A 15,624-nucleotide genomic window follows, 5' to 3' on the forward strand; every position below is an offset into this window, starting at 1 on the left:
CATAAAAGTGAAACTAAGAGACATTGATAAGAGTGTGGTGGTTTCGGGGGAGGGGGTGAGGGAGAGGGAAAGGGGGAGGGGGAGGGGCACAAAGAAAACTAAATAGAAGGTGACAGAGGACAATCTGACTTTGGGTGATGGGTATGCAACATAAGTGAATGACAAGATAACCTGGACTTGTTATCTTTGAATATATGTATCCTGATTTATTGATGTTGCCCCATTAAAAATAAAATTATTAAAAATATAAATAAATAAAATAAAAATAAATAAATAAATAATTAAAAAATCAGTTTTCGTATTCACTAATTTTTAAATATCCTATTCTTTACTATGTCTAAAGAAATAATATAATAGTCAAAACAGAAAAACATTATGTATTTCTCCAGTGCTTTGAAGATTCCAAATACTCTACAAACCTTACATAATGAACAACTAAAAATTTCAGAACACTCCTTTGATGTGTTAGAACCCATTAAGAGCAAAACTAAAGCATTGTAGTAAAATTCCAGTTATCCAAACACTTAGGGATTCGATAATTCAATTTAGCTTTTTATTTTTTCTGAGAATTTGTTTTCTTTTGGCACCAAATTTATTTCAATAGTATTGGTTGAAATATTTTTCTAATAATGAAATACAAACTCACAGGGTTTTAAATAATCAAGTTTTATTTTTTATAAATGTAATATAAGCACATAGGTTAAAAATTCAAAGAGCATCTCAAAATTTTTAACAAATCAACAGACTCTTGTTCCTTCTCAAACCCAGATTAAGTACCTACAAATATTTATTTCTTGATTTCTAAACTTGATAAATTGGCCTTTTATTATGCAAAAGTATAATTTATCTTATTTTTCTGAGAAGCCCTCTATTTTCTTAATCTCTCATATGATTATTTTTTTTAAATTTTTTTATTTATTCATTTTAGAGAGAAGAGGGAGAAACAGAGAGAGAGAGAGAGAGAGAAGGGGGGAGGAGCTAGAAGCATCAACTCCCATATGTGCCTTGACCAGGCAAGCCCAGGGTTTTGAACCGGTGACCTCAGCATTTCCAGGTTGACGCTTTATCCATTGTGCCACCACAGGTCAGGCTCATATGATTATTTGATCACTTGATAAGTCAATATTCATTTTAAATATCATGATTCCATAAATATTATTTACAGCAAAACCTTGTAGAATATACCAAAATTATATTGCTTTTCAATAAAAATTTTTTTCTATAGTTAGTCATTGCTGCATATTATTTTTCGTGTTCTATCAGTTTAATGCCAAACTTTAAAACCTCTCAGTATGGTCAAATTTATTATTATGTTTTATTATTTTATGTTTTGTTTCTATTTTTAACAATGTTATCAAGGTATAATGTAAATACAATAAACTACTCTGTACAATTTAAAGCATAAAATTTGATGCATTTGACACATGTGTACACCCCTGAAATAGTCATCACAATCTAGATAATGAACATCTTCATTCTGCTCTCTTGGAAGAGCAGAATTCACACTATTACCTAAATCCATGCCTATTTCCAAAACAAACACAGATCTCCTTTCAGTAACTGCAGATTAGTTTGCCTTTAAATATTTTATATAAATTGAATCATATAGCATGTATACTTATTTTGTATGGTTTCTTTTATTCAGCAAAATTATTTTGATATTTATGCACATTGTAAAATGTATCGATAGTTTATTCTTTTTATTGCCAAATAGAGATCAATAAAGTAGACATCCATAGTTTGCTCTTAGTTTTGAGCTATCACAAATAAAGGGGCTCTGAACATTCATACACAAATCTCAGTGTGGACACAGACTGTCATTTCTCTAGGTAAATATCTAGAAATAGAATGGTTGGATCATATAAGAGGTGTATGATTAATTTTTAAAGTAACCACCACACTGGACTGTTTTCTCAAGTGGTTGTCAATTTTAAATTCCTGCTAGTAATTGTATGAAAGTTCTAGTCCTTCATATCCTCACCAAAACTGCCTATGATGTAATCTCTCTTCTTAATTTATTCTGATAAGTGCATAGTGATATCTCATTGTGGCTTTAATTTTAATTTTCCTAATGACTAATGATATTCAGCATCTTTTATGTGTTTATTTGGCATCAATATGTATTATTGATGAGCTGTTCAATCAAACTTTTTGTTTGTTTTTATGGGTTATATGTTTTCTTATTAAGTTTGATGGTTCTTTATTCTGAGTACATGTTTGTTATCAGATATCTGATTTGCAAATATTTTCTGCCAGTTTGTGATTTATCTTTTCATTATCTTCACAATGTCTCTAGAATGGTAGAAGTTTGTTATTTTTATATAATCCTAGTTATGATTTTTTTCTTACATGAATCATGCTTTTGTTATTGTATCTGAGGAATCTTTGCCTAACCTAGGAATTCAAACTTTTCTTCCTTCTATGTTTTCCTTTAGAAATTTTGTAATTTAAGATTACATTCACAAAAATCTCTAATCTATTTTAAGTTAATTTTTATTTGTGGAATGAGATATAGATTGAAGTTTATTTTCTAATATAAATATATAAAAATTATAGTACCGTTAGTTGAAAAGATTTTTTTTTCCCACTGAAATGCCTTTATTCAAATATATGTCGTTCTGTCTCTGGATGCTTTATTCTAGTCCATTGATCTATTTACCTATATTTAGAATAATAAAAAATTATCTTGAGAGCAATGCTTTATAATAAGCCTTAAAGTCAGGTAGTATTCTTACTTTTGTTTTTTTGTTTCTTAAGGTAAAAATTGAGGTTGTTGATTTGACCTTTCTTCACATAATATATATATATATAATATGTTATATGAGTACATTTATATAAAATATATCCATATACAGTATAAAATAATATACAAGGGGGCTCAAATCAATCATGTCTAACATATATGAATATATTTGAATACATATATAAGAATATATATATAAATATGTATATGAGTACATATATACAAAAGGAGTATGATCCTAAATACAAAAAAATACCATGGTATTGTCCTAGAAAATAGACACATAAACTAATAGAACAGAATAGAGAACCCTAATAGAAACCCACACATGTATGGTCAACTAATCCTTGACCAGGACATCAAGAATACACAATGTGGAAAGGATAGTCTCTTCAATAAATGGTGTTGAGAAAACTAGATATTTACATGCAAAAGAGTAAAATTAGACCTTTGTCTTAAATCATATACAAAAAATTACCTCAAAATGTATTAAAGACCTAAATGTAACACCTGAAGTCCAAATATTCCTAGAAAAAAGTTGGAAAAAAACTTCTTGGTATTATTAGTCCTTTCAATGACTTCTTGGATATAATACCAAAATACAGACAAAAATAGAAAAAAATAAACAATTGGAGCTAAATAAAAGTAAAAAGCTTCTGCACAACAAAAAGCAATTAATAAACGAAAAGGCAACTGGTAGAATAGAAGAAAATATTTGCTAGCTATTTATCTGGTAAGTGGCTAATATTCAAAATATGTAAGGAACTTATACAACTCAATAGCAAACAAACAAACAAAAAACAAATTACCTAAATAAACATTTTTAAAAGAAAGACTTACAAATGGCCCACAGGAATATCAAAAGATGTTCAACAGCTCTAATAATCATAAAAATGCAAAGTTAAACCACAGTGACACACACCAGTTAGGCTGGCTGTTATCAAAAAGGCAAGAAAAGGCCCTGGTTGGTTGGCTCAGTGGTAGAGCGTCGGCCTGGCGTGCAGAAGTCCCGGGTTCGATTCCCAGCCAGGGCACACAGGAGAAGCGCCCATCTGCTTCTCCACCCCTCCCCCTCTCTTTCCTCTCTGTCTCTCTCTTACCCTCCCCCAACCGAGGCTCCATTGGAGCAAAAGATGGCCTGGGCACTGGGGATGGCTCCTTGCCCTCTGCCCCAGGCGCTAGACTGGCTCTGGTCGTGACAGAGCGACACCCTGGATGGGCAGAGCATCGCCCCCTGGTGGGCGTGCCGGGTGGATCCCGGTCGGGTGCATGCAGGAGTCTGTCTGACTGCCTCCCCGTTTCCAGCTTTAGAAAAATACAAAAAAAAAAAAAAAAAAAAAAGGCAAGAAATAATAAGTAGTGGTCGTGGTGTAGAAAGAAGCGATGTAAATTGGTAAGGCCATTATGGAAAAAAGCATGAAGATTCTTCAAAACATTAAAAAGAGAGCTACTATATAATCTAGCAATTCCAATTTTGGGTATATAGCTAAAGGAAATGAAATTTGTTTGTTGAAAATTTTTCTGAACTCCCATGTTCATTGTAACATTCACAATAGTCAAGATATGGAAACAATCTAAGAGCTCATCAAAAGATAAATGGATAAAGAAAATGTGATATATACACATGGAGTACTATTAAGCCTCTAAAAAGGATATCCTGCCATTTGCAATAACATGGATGAACATGGAGGACATTATCCCAAGTGAAAAATGCAAATGTAGAAAGAAAAATATTGTATGCGCTTACTTATATTTGGAATCTAAAGTTTCTAACTCATAAAACTAGACAGTAGAACAGTAGCTGCCAGGGAATAGGGGATGGGAGAAATGGAGAGATGCTGGTCAGAATACAAACTTTCAGTTTTAAAATGAATGAGTTCTGAGAATCTAATGGACTGATTGGTGGTTATAGTTAACACTATATGGTATAGTTGAAATTTGTTAAGAGAATAGATAGTTTTTCATCACAAAACAATGTTCTTTTTAATTAAACTAGATGAAGTATGTGTTAATTAACTTCTTTGTGGTAATCACTTCACAGTGGATATATATATTAAATCATTGTGTTGTATATCTTACAAAAAGTCTGATGGAAATTGTGTTGCTAAATTTTAGGCCTGTTTGGGACTCATCATCTCTTTCTTCTTTCTAATTTATATTTTTTCAAAAAGAAATATCTATTTTATGTCTTTCTGATCATTGTATTTTGGAAGTACATAACTCATCTGATTTTACAGGTTCACAGCTAGAGGAGAATTTTGTTTCAGGATGAATTGTACCTCAAGTTTTACCCATATCTGATTTAGATGATATTTAGATGAGATTTTGGACTTCAGAGTTGATGCTAAAATGAGCTAAGACTTTTGGACTGTTGAGATAGAATAAATATATTTTGAATGTGAGAATGACATGAATTCTGTGGGGTCACAGATGGAATGGTATTGAATAAATGTATGTATATGTCTTCCCCCACAATTTATAACTGAAGCCCTGGTTCCCAGTGTGGCTGTTTTTGTAGATTTGTAGTAAGGAAGTAATTAAGATGAAATAAAGTCATAAGGATGGGGCCCTGATCACATCAGGTTAGTGTTCTGTTTTCTTTTTTATAGTGAAAGGAGGGGAGGCAAAGAGACAGACTCTCACATGTGCCCTGATGGGGATCCACCTGGCAAGCCCACTAGGGGACAATGCTCTGCCCATTAGGGACTGTTGTTCCATTGCTCCGCAACCAAGCCATTTTTTTAGTGAGTGATGTGGAGGCCACAGAGCCATCCTCAGCATCCAAGGACAGCTTGCTCTAGCCAATCAAGCCATGGATGTGGGAGAAGAGAGAAGAGAGAGAGAAGAAGAGAGGGGGAGTGGGAGGGGTGGAGAAGCAGATGGTTGCTTCTCCTATGTGACCTGACTGGAAATTGAGCCCAGGATATTCACACACCAGACCAATGCTCTACCACTGAGCCAACTGGCCAGGTCTGAGTTAATGTTCTTATAAAAGACAACAGAGACCTTGCTCTTTCTCCAACATATACAGAGAGAGGTCGCAAGCACATAGCAAGATGTGAGTTGCTTACAAGCCAAGAGAAGAGGCCTCAGAGTGAGACCTACCTTGTAGTCACCTTAATCTTGAACTTCCCAGCCTCTAGAACTGTGATTAAACTGAGTGTGGTTTACTCACTCAGTCTATGGTATTTTGTTATGGTAGGCAGAGCAGACTAATGCAAGTGTGTTAAATGATGGCTCTGAAGAGATATGTCAGAACAAAATTTGTGAATTTAACTTTATTTAAAAAGGGGTTTTGCAGATGTAGTGAAGAATCTAGAAATAAGGTTATCCCAGATTAGGGTGGACCCTAAATCTAATGACAAGTATCCTTTTAATAAGAGAAGACAGAGAATTGGGAGGACAGAGGCAAAGGTTAGGATGAAGCATCTGTAAGTGAAGGATGGTCAAAGACAGTCAGCCACGGGAAATTTATCCAGATTTGCTTCTGTTGGCTACTCTGCATCATTTGCCTCTCCCTATAATCTTTAAAATAGGTTTGTTGATATCCACAAAATAACTTGCTGGGATTTTAATTGGGATTGTGCTTAATCTATAGATCAATTCGATCACATTGGGAAGTAGATCAAGATGAGAAGCTCTCATTCATTGCTGGTGGGAATGCAAAATGGTATAGCCACATCATAGGACAGTTTGGCAAATTTCTTACAAAACAAAGCATAGTTTTACCATATGATCCAGCAATTGTGCTCCTTGGTATTTTCCCAAAGAGTTGAAAACTTACATCCACACAAAAACCTTCATATGTGTGTTTATAACAGCTCTATTCATACTTGCCAAAACTTGGAAGCAACCAATATGTCCTTCGGTAGGTGACTGGATAAATAAACTGGTACATCCAGATGATGGAAGTTATTCAGTGCTAAAACAAAATAAGCTTTCAGGCCAGGAGAGGACACAGAGGAAACTTAAAGGTATATTACTAAATGCAGGAAGCCAATCTGAAGAGGCTACATAGTGTATAATTTCAACAATATCTTGTCTGGAAAAGACAAAATTATGGAGACAGTAAAAAGATCAGTGGTTGCCAGGGGTTATAGGGAAGAGAGGGACGAAGAGGTAAAGCACTGGAGATATTTTGCACAGTGAAGCGGTTCTGATGATGTTCTAATGAATGGTGGATACATATCATGACACATTTGTCAAAACCCATAGAATGTACAACACATAGAGGAAAGTCTAATGTCAACTATGGACTTTGGATGATAATGATGTCACAATATAAGTTTATTAATTATAACAAATGCACCACATTTGTGGGCATTTTAGTAGTGTGGGAAGATGTATGTTCGTGGGGATGGAGGTAGATGGTAACTATCTGTACTTTATCCTCAGTTTTGTTATGAACCTAAAATAGTTCCAAAAAATAAAGCCAGCGGCAGGGCGAGCGGGAGAGGCTTGGGAGATTCTCTCCGTGGGCGAGGCACCTCACCCAGCCATTCAAGCTAACAATCAAGCGTTGGGGGAGGGGCGTGCGCAGGCAGCCTAAAATACCTTCGGAAACACAGCTGCGACCCAATCACTGAAATTAGCTTAACCCATAAAATCTGCGCACCCTCGGTTCTAATTGATAAGATCTCTCTCAGTTCAGCGATCCAAGACAAGAGGCGTGATATTTTTTAGTGCCTCTCGCTAAAGGGGCGGGGGCAACTTCTGATTGATAGAGCCTCCATATTCAGGGATAAACGCTAACAAGAAGAACTTGGCAGATAATAAGGTCTATACTACACTAGTCGTAAGCAGAGACTAGTGCCTCTTCTTCCCTGCAAAAACAGGCTACAAAGTGTGGAAAGCCTGGGTTGAGAGGTCCAACTAAATGATAGGCGCTGAACAGTCACCTTGACAACAATTGACTCCCACCCCAGCCTGATTACACTGGAGGCCCTGACTCTCAGAGCCTTTCCCAAAGCCTTGCACTGAGTGGGGATAGAGTGGGGATTTCCCAGCTCTTTGAGCCTCTTACTCCCCAGGCAGAAGCAGTTGCAGCCTTATAGCTGGATCACCAGGCTGCTAATTCAGAAAGGGGGGACTAGGAGAGAGAATCCAGGAAAGCAAACTCTCTCATCATTGGACCCTGCAAACGCCAACAAGCCTTTACTTCCAGCAAGACTAAAGCCAATTATATGACATTGCCATAGAATCCCATCAACTGCAAATCCCTAACTAAGAGTGACACAGGGGCAGAGCCTGGGGTACAGAGTCACCGACTAGGAAGAGGGAGAGAAAAGAAAAAGGAAGAAGTTAACCTCTCAAAATCAAGAAAAACCCACAGACTTTACAACTTGATCCACTCATTTTGTTTTTTTTTTGTTGTTGTTTGTTTCTTCTATCTTTTTGCCTTTATTTCCTCCACCTCGGTCCTTCTATTCTCTGCCCATCTTATGCTTCCCCTTTCTTGAAATACACTACCCATGAGTGTTGCATTTTATTTTTCTTCTTCATCCTCACCCTCCTTTAAGGTTATACTCCAAAACACTTAACTCTCACTCTCTCCTCTTTTTTTTTTTTTTGTCTTGCTTTATTTTGTTTTTTTTTCTCCTCCTATTTTATTTCTTCCTTCGTTTTTCTCTTTTTCTTATTTTTTCCTTTCTATTCGTTTTTTCTTTTCTCATTTTACTTTCCTCCCATATAATCCTCAATCACGAACAAATTAGTTAATTTGGGACTCAGGCTTTTTTTTGGCTTTATTTCTCTTTTTTGCTTTTGTTTTTATTTTTTTTTCTCTTGTTTGTTTATTTTTGTGGCATTTTGGGTCCTCCCAACCCAAGGTCTCCATTGTATTTAGTCTTCGCTCCACTTAATACAACAGATTTTTACTTATTATTTTCATTTTTTCTTCTTTATTATTCTTTTTTGGTCCTTTTTTCTGATTCCCTCTTATCCCTCTCATTATATCTCTTAGTTGACCATCACTTACAAGCAAATCATCTTATGCTTGTCTAAGATTTTCTTCTTTTTTTTTTTTTTTTTTGCATTTAGTGGGTCCCTACTCCCTTTTTTTGCCCCTTGAACTCTTCACCCCAAATCAGGCCCTCCATTATAGGCACGATATTTCCCTGAGGAGGGGAGAGGAGGGAAAGAGAAGAGAGAAAAAAGGGGGAAATAATAAATTATTACTGTTTTTTTTTGTGGGGTGTTTTACCCTTTTTTTTTTTTTCTTTTTACTCTTTATTAATTCTAATTAGTGCTATCAATAAGACCACCCTCAGATGCCGATAAGAAAGAGGAAATCGAATATTATGGATACAAAAGAAAGAGAGGTAACACAAATAGATGTGGAAAAATCTATGGAGAAAAGACTTAACATATTGGAAGCCTTGGAGCTAAATGACAGAGAATTTAAAATAGAAATGTTAAAAATACTCAGAGATATACAAGAAAACACAGAAAGGCAATATAGGGAGATCAGAAAACAACTCAATGAACACAAAGAATATATTACCAAGGAAATTGAAACTATAAAAACAAATCAAACAGAAATGAAAAACTCAATTCACGAGCTGAAAAACGAGGTAACAAGCTTAGCTAACAGAACAGCCCAGACTGAAGATAGGATTAGTGAAATAGAAGACAAACAACTTGAGGCACAACAGAGAGAAGAAGAAAGAGACTCAAAAATAATAAAAAATGAGAAAGCCCTACAGGAATTGTCTGACTCCATCAGAAAGAATAACATAAGAATAATAGGTATATCAGAGGGAGAAGAGAAAGAAAATGGAATGGAGAATATACTCAAACAAATAATAGACGAGAACTTCCCAAGCCTGTGGAAGAAACTAAAGCCTCAAATTCAAGAAGCAAACAGAACACCAAGTTTTCTTAACCCCAACAAACCCACTCCAAGGCACATCATAATAAAGATGACACAAACCAATGACAAAGAAAAAATTCTCAAGGCAGCCAGGGAAAAGAAGAGTACAACATATAAAGGAAGGCCTATTAGATTATCATCAGATTTCTCAGCAGAAACTCTACAAGCTAGAAGAGAGTGGACCCCAATATTTAAAGCCCTGAAAGAGAGGAACTTTCAGCCAAGAATACTATACCCATCAAAGCTATCCTTCAAGTATGAAGGAGATATAAAAACATTCACAAATACAGAAAAGATGAGAGAATTTATCAACAGAAAGCCCCCACTCCAGGAAATACTAAGGGGGGTTTTCCAACCAGATTCAAAGAACAAAAGAAAACAACACCACAAGTAACAGCTCCACCAAGAACACAATAAAACCAAACTTAAACTGTGACAACAAAGGAAAAAAAGGGGGGAGAGGATGGAGATTAACAGTAGCAAAGGATGATGAAGTGCAGAAATACTTATAAGATAGGGTACTACAATGAATATGGTAGGTACCCTTTTCATTACTTAATGGTAACCACCCTTAAAAAAACCACCACAAAAACACTTGACTTAAAAAAGGTAGCAACAGAGGAAAGAAGTATGGAACACAAACAAACAAAAACAAATGATAGAAAAACAAAAGAGAAGAATCAAACTAGATACAAAACTAACAGAAAGCAATTTATAAAATGGCAGTAGGGAACCCACAAGTGTCAATAATTACACTAAATGTAAATGGATTAAACTTACCAATAAAAAGACACAGAGTAGCAGAATGGATTAAAAAAGAAAATCCAACTATATGCTGCCTACAAGAAACACATCTAAGCAACAAGGATAAAAACAAATTCAAAGTGAAAGGCTGGAAAACAATACTCCAAGCAAACAACACCCAAAAAAAAGCAGGCGTAGCAATACTCATATCTAATAATGCTGACTACAAGACAGAAAAAGTACTCAGAGACAAAAATGGTCATTTCATAATGATTAAGGGGAAGTTGAATCAAGAAGACATAACAATCCTTAATATATATGCACCAAACCAAGGAGCACCAAAATATATAAGACAGCTACTTATTGACCTTAAAACAAAAACTAACAAAAATACAATCATACTTGGAGACCTCAATACACCGCTGACGGCTCTAGATCGGTCATCCAAACAGAGAATCAATAAAGATATAGTGGCCTTAAACGAAATACTAGAACACCTGGATATGATAGACATCTACAGGACACTTCATCCCAAAGCGACAGAGTATACAATTTTCTCTAGTGTACATGGAACATTCTCAAGAATTGACCATATGGTGGGCCACAAAGACAATATCAGCAAATTTAGAAAAATTGAAATTGTACCAAGCATATTTTCTGATCATAAAGCCTTGAAACTAGAATTCAACTGCAAAAAAGAGGGGGAAAAACCCACAAAAATGTGGAAACTAAACAACATACTTCTAAAAAATGAATGGGTCAAAGAAGAAATAAGTGCAGAAATCAAAAGATATATACAGACAAATGAAAATGAAAATACGACATATCAGAATCTCTGGGATGCAGCAAAAGCAGTAATAAGAGGAAAGTTCATATCACTTCAGGCCTATATGAACAAACAAGAGAGAGCCGAAGTAAACCACTTAACTTCACACCTTAAGGAACTAGAAAAAGAAGAACAAAGACAACCCAAAACCAGCCGAAGAAAGGAGATAATAAAAATCAGAGCAGAAATAAATGAAATAGAGAACAGAAAAACTATAGAAAAAATCAATAAAACAAGGAGCTGGTTCTTTGAAAAGATCAACAAAATTGACAAACCCTTGGCAAGACTCACCAAGGAAAAAAGGCACAGGACTCAAATAAATAAAATCCAAAATGAAAGAGGAGAGATCACCACAGACATCATAGAAATACAAAGAATTATTATAGAATACTATGAAAAATTATATGCCACCAAATACAACAACGTAGAAGAAATGGATAAATTCCTAGAACAATACAACCTTCCTAGACTGAGTCATGAAGAAGCAGAAAGCCTAAACAGACCAATCAGCAGGGAGGAAATAGAAAAAACTATTAAAAATCTCCCCAAAAATAAAAGTCCAGGCCCAGACGGTTATACTAGTGAATTCTATCAAACATTCAAAGAAGACTTGGTTCCTATTCTACTCAAAGTCTTCCAAAAAATTGAAGAAGAAGCAATACTTCCAAACACATTTTATGAGGCCAACATAACCCTCATACCAAAACCTGGCAAGGATGGCACGAAGAAAGAAAACTACAGACCAATATCTCTAATGAATACAGATGCTAAAATACTAAACAAAATACTGGCAAACCGAATACAACAACATATTAAAAAAATAATACATCATGATCAAGTGGGATTCATCCCAGAATCTCAAGGATGGTTCAACATACGCAAAACGGTTAACGTAATACACCATATCAACAAAACAAAGAACAAAAACCACATGATCTTATCAATAGATGCAGAAAAGGCTTTTGATAAAATACAACACAATTTTATGTTTAAGACTCTCAACAAAATGGGTATAGAAGGAAAATATCTCAACATGATAAAGGCCATATATGATAAACCATCAGCCAACATCCTATTAAATGGCATAAAACTGAGGACTTTCTACCTTCAATCAGGAACAAGACAGGGTTGTCCACTCTCTCCACTCTTATTCAACGTGGTGCTAGAAGTTCTGGCCAGAGCAATCAGACAAGACAAAGAAATAAAAGGCATCCATATCGGAAAAGAAGAAGTAAAGCTATCACTTTTTGCTGATGATATGATCCTATACATCGAAAACCCGAAGGACTCCACAAAAAGATTATTAGAAACAATAAACCAATACAGTAAGGTCGCAGGATACAAAATTAACATACAAAAGTCCATAGCCTTTCTATATGCCAACAATGAAATATTAGAAAACGAACTCAAAAAAATAATCCCCTTCACGATTGCAACAAAAAAAATAAAATACCTAGGAATAAACATAACAAAAAACATAAAGGACCTATATAATGAAAATTACAAAGCATTGTTAAGGGAAATCGAAAAAGATACAATGAGATGGAAAAATATTCCTTGTTCTTGGATAGGAAGAATAAATATAATCAAAATGGCCATATTACCCAAAGCAATATACAAATTTAATGCAATTCCCATCAAAATCCCTATGAGATTTTTTAAAGAAATGGAACAAAAAATCATCAGATTTATATGGAACTATAAAAAACCCCGAATAGCCAAAACAATCCTAAGGAAAAAGAATGAAGCTGGGGGCATTACAATACCTGACTTTAAACTATATGATAGGGCCACGATAATCAAAACAGCATGGTATTGGCAAAAAAATAGACACTCAGACCAATGGAACAGAATAGAAAGCCCAGAAATAAAACCACATATATATGGTCAAATAATCTTTGATAAAGGGGCCAACAACACACAATGGAGAAAAGAAAGCCTCTTCAACAAATGGTGTTGGGAAAACGAAAGCCACATGCAAAAGAATGAAACTCGACTACAGCCTGTCCCCGTGTACTAAAATTAATTCAAAATGGATCAAAGACCTAAATATAAGACCTGAAACAATAAAGTACATAGAAGAAGACATAGGTACTAAAATCATGGACCTGGGTTTTAAAGAACATTTTATGAACTTGACTCCAATGGCAAGAGAAGTGAAGGCAAAGATAAATGAATGGGACTACATCAGAATTAAAAGTTTTTGCTCAGCAAGAGAAACTGATATCAAAATAAACAGACAGCCAACTATATGGGAACTGATATTTTCAAACGACAGCTCAGATAAGGGCCTAATATCCAAAATTTACAAAGAACTCATAAAACTCAACAACAAACAAACAAACAATCCAATAAAAAAATGGGAAGAGGACATGAACAGACACTTCTCCCAGGAAGAGATACAAATGGCCAACAGATATATGAAAAGATGCTCAGCTTCATTAGTTATTAGAGAAATGCAAATCAAAACTACAATGAGATACCACCTCACTCCTGTTAGATTAGCTATTATCAACAAGACGGGTAATAGCAAATGTTGGAGAGGCTGTGGAGTAAAAGGAACCCTCATTCACTGTTGGTGGGACTGTAAAGTAGTACAACCATTATGGAGGAAAGTATGGCGGTTCCTCAAAAAACTGCAAATAGAATTACCTTATGACCCAGCAATCCCTCTACTGGGTATATACCCCAAAACCTCAGAAACATTGATACGTGAAGACACATGTAGCCCCATGTTCATTGCAGCACTGTTCACAGTGGCCAAGACATGGAAACAACCAAAAAGCCCTTCAATAGAAGACTGGATAAAGAAGATGTGGCACATATACACTATGGAATACTACTCAGCCATAAGAAATGATGACATCAGATCATTTACAGCAAAATGGTGGGATCTTGATAACATTATAAGGAGAGAAATAAGCAAATCAGAAAAAACCAAGAACTACATGATTCCATACATTGGTGGAACATAAAAATGAGACTAAGAGACATGGACAAGAATGTGGTGGTTACCAAGGGTGGGAGGGGAGGGAGGACATGGGAGGGAGGGAGGGAGAGAGTTAGGGGGAGGGGGAGGGGCACAGAGAACTAGATAGAGGGTGACGGAGGACAATCTGACTTTGGGCGAGGGGTTTGCAACATAATTTGATGACAAAATAACCTAGACATGTTTTCTTTGAATATATGTACCCTGATTTATTAATGTCATCCCATTACCATTAATAAAAATTTATTAAAAAAAGAAAAAAAGAAAAAGAACTTCTACAATCCATAAGAAGAAGAAACTAATCAAATTAAAAATGTGCAAAAGAATGGAAACAGATACTTTACAATAGAAGTTACACAAAGTAGCACATAGAAAAGTGCTCACATTACAGTGAGATACGATTAGGCACCAAGCAAACCTCACTGAATAATACTCTTTTAAGATTTATGCACTTCTCCCCTGGCTGGATAGCTTGGTTGGTTAGAGCTTTGTCCTTAAGTGGCAGAGGTTGCCAGTTCAATCCCCAGTCAGAGCACATATAGGCACAGATCTATGTTTCTGTCTCTCTCTTTCTTTCTCTCCCCTTTCCTTTCTCTCTAAAATCAGTCAGTAATAAAATAAGATATTGAATATATATATATATATTTGCATTTCTTTGCAGAAACATTTTACTTCAAAACAAAATAACTGTGAGTAAATAACTAATGGTGTGCATCCTGAGGTATTTAGCAAGCAGCATAGTGAGAGCTGCAGCTTACTTATAAATTAATTGCATAGAGATTTAGAGGAGTGCAAAGTTAGATAAATCTATGATCAAACAAGTTTAGTAAAATATTAATGGTAGAATCTAGTTGGTAGGTGTGATTAGTATACTTGTTTTCACTTTGCTATATATTTGAATATTTTCATAGTAAAATGCTACTATGGAATGTTATTTTAGATTTATTTGATGTAATGCAGGAATGCTTGAAGAACACCAAAAAGGATATTTTTGTGCATAAACCTTCTAAATAAATATGAACTTCTTAAAACAATAATGTATTGTGGACTTTTAAACGTCTATAGCACTGTAATATGACAAGAAGAGTACAAAAAAAAAAAGAAAGAAAGAAGAACAAGAGATAAATGGAGTTAGTTGAAGTGTTCTAAGTTCTTACATTGTCTGGAAAGTGTAAAAAATTTTAATTTAGGATAGACACTAATGGCCCTGGTTGGTTGCTCCGTGCATAGAACATCATCCTGGCATGCAGATGTCCTGTCTTGATCCCTGGTCGGGACACACAAGAGAAGCGACAACCTGCTTCTCTTCCCTTCCCTCTTCTCTCCTTCTTCCCCTCTAGCAGCCAGTGGCTCAGTTGGTTTGAGCGTCGGCGTCAGGTGCTGAGGATAGCTCTGTTGATTCTAGCATCAGTTCCATATTGGAGTTGCCAGGTGGATCCCAGTCAGGGTAC

Source organism: Saccopteryx bilineata, chromosome 2, assembly GCF_036850765.1.
Source record: "Saccopteryx bilineata isolate mSacBil1 chromosome 2, mSacBil1_pri_phased_curated, whole genome shotgun sequence".
In the NCBI taxonomy this organism is placed as follows: Eukaryota; Metazoa; Chordata; class Mammalia; order Chiroptera; family Emballonuridae; genus Saccopteryx; species Saccopteryx bilineata.